Source organism: Neolamprologus multifasciatus, chromosome 13 (genome assembly GCF_963576455.1).
Source record: "Neolamprologus multifasciatus chromosome 13, fNeoMul1.2, whole genome shotgun sequence".
In the NCBI taxonomy this organism is placed as follows: Eukaryota; Metazoa; Chordata; class Actinopteri; order Cichliformes; family Cichlidae; genus Neolamprologus; species Neolamprologus multifasciatus.
Window position 1 is genome coordinate 20,612,408 of NC_140451.1, and position 6,047 is coordinate 20,618,454.

General features: G+C 39.7%; 1 long non-coding RNA gene across 1 annotated transcript; it reads right to left on the reverse strand.

Annotated features, from left to right (window-relative positions):
- Positions 1-1,334: 1,334 nt before the first annotated feature.
- On the reverse strand, positions 1,335-4,011 carry LOC146505496 (uncharacterized). The gene is made up of 2 exons (XR_014877412.1): positions 3,775-4,011; positions 1,335-3,579 (listed from the first exon to the last, which is right to left on the reverse strand). It is a non-coding gene; the product is annotated as an uncharacterized LOC146505496 (long non-coding RNA).
- Positions 4,012-6,047: the final 2,036 nt, after the last annotated feature.

The following is a 6,047-nucleotide window of genomic DNA, read 5'->3' on the forward strand; positions in this document are numbered from 1 at the left end:
ACTTTCTTCTGATTTGCTCGGATGTCATGGTCAGAGACTCATAAGGTTGCAGTGCTGTATTTTTGTTTTTATTTTTTTTAATCAGTTGCTTTCCCACCTGTACAATCACAATGCATGATAGGATGACTCATCAGTGCATTCAGGTGTCTCTGCCCCCGTTGTCTAATGATGGACATGTGAAGATCACATCAGGTTTTTGGCAGCACCAAAGTGAAAATTAATTTTGTTGATGAATAGTCGACAAATATACTGATCAGCTTTCAAATCTGTCTTCTATTAGCTGCTGTTCCAACAGTATTTTAAAAAAGAAGGGGAAACTTAGCAGTATGTTAGCATTAAAAGACTAACTTGACCAATGGGGCTATAGCCTTCAGCAGGATCACCAAGAACTATATTGCAGACAGAAAAACCAGTTAGCCTTATATCACATGACCATATGTCCAGCACATCCTTGCTGGTGCTCCATTCGTGGACAGTAGATGCTTGTTGCAAAGCCTGTAGACTCAAATGTTAAAGTTCGTGTCAAGCTACTGAATAATGAGGGTCCAGTACAGGCCTTTCAACTTGAAAGGGCTAACATACTGTACACAAAGACAGCTCCTGAATAGAAACATAAAATTAGTTACTTATTCCCACAAGCAAAAGACTCATGTCTGCAGGAATTCTGAGATTTCTGGTAACAAATTGACCATCACCACCTTGAAAAGGGCATGATACTGTATATAGAAACTTCTGCTGAAAAAGAAATTGGATACTTATTCCCAAGAGAGGAACTATTCTAGTGTTGTTGTGGGATTTGCAAAAGAAAATGGAGCAGAAGGAGCATATAGCAGCCTTGCTGCTGTTGACAGAATTTTCTGACTGACTTGCAGTGATGTGACCATCTTAGTTGATGGACTGCAATTTTCTGACAGGTGGGGTCCAGCTGTGTAGCCTCATTTCAGTTGAGTTCAATTCAGTTTTTATTGGTATAGCCAATATCACACTTTGAGATTCAAAGAGCTTCACATTCATATAATAAGAATACACTCGAAAAAGATTGGGGGACAGACTTAAATAAACAGGCAACCCATATATGTATACCTATATGCACAGACATATAAATAATCACAGAAATAAATTCTAATCATACCTAAAATAAACCACAGATCCTAAAAAAAATCACAGATGAACAGATGAATGTGCAAAACAGAAAGTCTTAGATGTACCAGAAGAAGACCAGTATGATACTAAGAAAGAAGATGATCTGTATATACTATTAAAAGACTCCTAAATGTGGTTGAACTCACTAGGTGGTACTGTAGAGGGGTGGTATTATTTTTTTTAAAAAAAAATTTTCCAACTAGAGAAACATATAGCCGTGTATGCAGCTGCATAACAATGGTAATGAATATTATGCTGTTTGATTTACCGAGTGTCTCTTTAGCCATAGTCTGGACCTCTCCTTACTGCACACTAATTATCTTACATTTGGGTTTTCCCCATAACTAGGGATGGGTATCGAAAACCGGTTCTTGTTGAGAACTGGTTCCCACTGTTTCAATTCTTTGGAATTGTTTGCCAGTTTTGCAAACGATTCCCTTATTGATTCCAGTCGCCCCGAATGACGTCACCACGTTGCGGAGCGTCATTTACCTGGCAGGAAACATGGTGCCTAAGCGGCTCAAACGCTCAAAAGTTTGATTATACTTTACGAGAACGGATGACAACAGGGCAACTTGCAATACTTGCAAAGTAGATATTTAGTTTAAGGGAGGAAACACTACGAATATGCAAAAGCATTTGCTCAGAAAACACGCGATAACCTTAAATAAATGTCGTGTTTTTAATTCCACTCCGGACTCGTGAATCTCAACCCAGCAGCAGCGGTAACGTTTGCACGTCCTCTCCCGTTAATGCAGGAGGTAAATAATCAACTAACAGTGCATATTATGTTAGTGTGATCTGCCTTATTACAAAACCTGCCATTACTGTGCATTTAGGTGACCATGATGAGAGAGACAGACAGTCTGGCTGGCTCAGATGCTGGCAGTTCTCGCTGCAGTTTACCGGTGGCGTCTCCTTTCAGGCCAGGATAGACGAATGTCACCGAGCAGTGACTAAGTTTGAGGTAAAAGGCTTGCACCCATTTGCCACAGCAGATGCCCCCGACGTTCGGTAAGTGAATGTGTTTAATTGTAGGCAGGGACATTACTGGATATTCTTGTGTAATTGCTACAGAATAATTTATGTTATACTTTGTTATTGCGACAGAAGAATATTTATTTTATTATTTTACATTTACAATATTTTTTCCTGGGGACCCTGTGACACCCCATCTCTTAAGATCTCACTGTTGGGTTTGTAAGGGCATGTTACTCCTAAATTTCTATCTTGTTCAAAGAGAAGATATAAAACAAAGTTCTAAGCTAATCAACCTTAGTGTTCTCCTTTTTAAAAAAGAATCGAATTGTTAAACAGAATCGAAAATGGAATTGGAATCGTGAAAATCTTATCAATACCCATCCTTACCCATAACTGCTAATCATAGTTAATATTGCAGAATTGTAATCTTAACATTTAAGAATGCAATAAAAATGAAGAGAGAACTATCTGAGAATACCAGGCTATGTCAACCTAAGGGGAAGATTTGTTTTCAACCTGTAATTGTCATTCCAAGGCATGCTGCAAGGTTTCCTCTTGGCACAATCTGTTTGAACTTTTAAGCTGCACTGTACAAGGCAAAGGAAGACTTAAAAAAATACTGTACCTCATTATATTTTTCTCTCTTAGTGATAACTGCTGTGGTCCCTAGTCCATGCTGCTTTCTTCTTATTTTGACATTTTAGATCAAATATTTCATTAATCCAGCCTAGCAAGGAGCTGAGAAAACTGTTTGAACATGACAGGCTTAAGGGAATGAGGAAGGATGGGCCTTTAATGAAGAGGATAAGGTTTTAGCTTGGGAAAATGAACACCAGCAAAGAGTGGGAATTACTTCTCTGTCACTTTGAAGTTAATGTGAGAGCCTCAATTAAACTGAAAAAAAAAAGTCCCTTTTTTGTCCTGCACATTGCTCTGCTTAGCAGAAATCCTTAACCTTTTTGCGTAAAGACTCCTCTCATATGCCTTTGACGTCAGTGCTTATGTATCTTGTTTCACACTCGACAAGATGAGGAATTCTGTGTTTTTTGCTCCATGTGGGATATGACACTCTTGGTTGACAGCAGCGTGTAAATGCTCATGGTCAAGGAACATTACCTCACCAGTGAGTGGTAGTACATTCAGTAGGGAAAATGACTTTTTGGTTCAGTGAAATAAGTGATTTTTTTTTTTCTGTGTATGAGGATAAACACTTTTCCTGCCATTGGGGATTGGAAATACAGCTGGCAAAACAGTCAGTAAGTTTCTGTCACTCAACAAAAGGCACATACACAAAAATGAAAAGTAGGATTCTGCTGCCCTCAGGAGAATGTATGGCTATTCACCCTATGCAGCGAGCTTAACATAAGAGGAGATGGTTCCAGGAACGACAGGACACATCGCTTTGTCTTTGTGTCTTTAACTGAAGACCGTTTTTTCCTCTTTTAATTTGTAAGACTGTGAACATACAGTAAAATAATACGTAAGCATCAGTATCAACATATTTTGTAAACAAAACAGAAGTTAGCAACATAGCTTTCCTTATGCTTTACATTCACCATAAACATCTTTCCTTATACGTTCAAATAACCTTTTAAGTAACATGAAAGTAACAAGTCTTACAGAAAATGAAGTTAGACATTGCTTACTTACAGATTATGGCTCAACAAACTCCCCAACAATGTACACTGGGCTTAAGGTTTTGCAGCTTGTTCTCTGCTCCATGCATTTTCTCCCACTGCCTGCGTGAACTTTGCCTGCTGCTTACAACCCATCACCAAAGGGGGCAGTGTAGTGCACACCAAATAACCAAAGAAGAAGCCACAAACTGAAGGGGCAATACTGCCCACTATTGGGAAACCTGAGAAATGCGCCAGCCAAAGAAACCCAACAAAGTAAAGTGACAGACGCAACAACATTGTCATCCCCTATGTAGCCGGTGTATCAGAGAAACTCAGGAGGGTTTTCTCCAAGCATGACATCCCGGTGTACTTCAGACCCAGCAACACACTCAGACAAAAACTGGTTCACCCGAAAGACAAAACGCCAAAACACAGACTTAACAATGTGGTGTATGCCGTACAGTGCAGCGAGGAATGCCCAGACCTCTACATTGGAGAGACCAAACAGCCACTTCACAAGCGCATGGCACAACACAGAAGAGCCACCTCCACAGGACAAGATTCAGCTGTCCATCTGCATCTTAAGGATAAAGGACACTCTTTCGAGGATGCCAATGTTCACATTTTGGACAGAGAGGACAGATGGTTTGAAAGAGGAGTGAAAGAAGCCATCTATGTCCACTGTGAGCGACCATCTTTGAACAGAGGCGGTGGTTTACGACACCAACTCTCTGCCATCTATAATCCAGTTTTGAGATCCCTTCCCAGACGCCTTAACGCCCACTCACACCCTGGGCCATCTGACCTCAGGAATTCGCATGATAAGGTGGGGCCAGGTTTCACAATGAACTCACCCGAAACTCTGGCTGATTGGGACCCACACCCAGTTCCACACCTTGGCTCAGGCGATTAGAGGATCATCAGGGGGTCCTTTTGTCTCTCTGTGGGGGGACACTCCCACCAGGTTTATATCTGGGACTCTCCACCATTTGACCTTAGAACTGAAGAAGCCTCTCGGATGAGAGGTGAAACGTCTTCAAGTAACTTAAAGAAGTCCAGACGCTTTTCTTTGCAAGCTCCTTTGACAACAAAGTAACAACCAAGGGGCAGAATAAGGATCTTATTTGCATAAATGGGTACCCTGCTGTAATCTGAACTCTTGCATTGATAAAAGTTTACAACAAATGACACACAAGCTTTTTCAAGGACCACATTATTTGGCTTAGAGGTGACACTGTATGTGTGTATGTATATGTATTTAAAAAAACAACAACAATTATGCGCCCACATTCAAGTGACTAAGATGAATACATATTTTTCGATGCCGCTGTATACCAATATTAAGAGAGAATCTTGTTAAACAGAAGCTGTGTTTCAGTCACAATTACCTAAACTTGTAGCGCTTGTGCTAAGACTGAAAACAGATTAACTGGGAAATGTTAGGTATATTGTACTTATACTGAGGGAGTGAGGAAGAGAGGAAATTAAAGTACTTGAGATTCATTTCATCAAATTATAATTTAATCATGCAAGAAAATATACTGCGAGTTAGAAAACTGAGATTTTTTTTTTGTACAAAAGGTCTCAGGTCTGCACATATAAAATAAGCTATAGCAAATCAGCATTTGTTCTCTGTGGGGACTGGTTTCGGTTAAATCTTTCAGGAGTTTAATCACATTACATGTTTTGACATCTTTTCACGTAATTGTATGGCTGGTCCTCTGTATCTGCCCCTCATAGCAGCTCCAGCATTTCTTCAGAGATGCTTTGCATATGAAGGCTTTTTAGCAGGATGTCGCATAAAGCAGCCCCAGTACATGAATTCATTTCAACAAGTTGAAAGAAGTTTCAGATCTCACCTTTGTAGGAAATTCTAATGTAGATGATTAGGTATGAGTTTCACACTGAGTGCTAATATTTCAAGGGTTTTTGCGAGGGTCTTGCAAAATATGATGATCTGCTGAATCCTTTCATTTGTATTTATTTATTTATTTTTCATTCAGCTAGTTGTACAGGGTGGGCCATTTATATGGATACACCGTAATAAAATGGGAATGGTTGGTGATATTAAAGTCCTGTTTGTGGCACATTAGTATATGTGAGGGGGGAAAACTCCTCAAGATGGGTGGTGACCATGGTGGCCATTTAGAAGTCGGCCATCTTGGATACAACTTTTGTTTATTTAATAGGAAGAGGGCCATGTGACATATCAAACTTATTAGTAATGTCACAAGAAAAACAATGGTGTGCTTGGTTTCAACGTACCTTTATTCCTTCATGAGTTATTTACAAGTTTCTGACCAC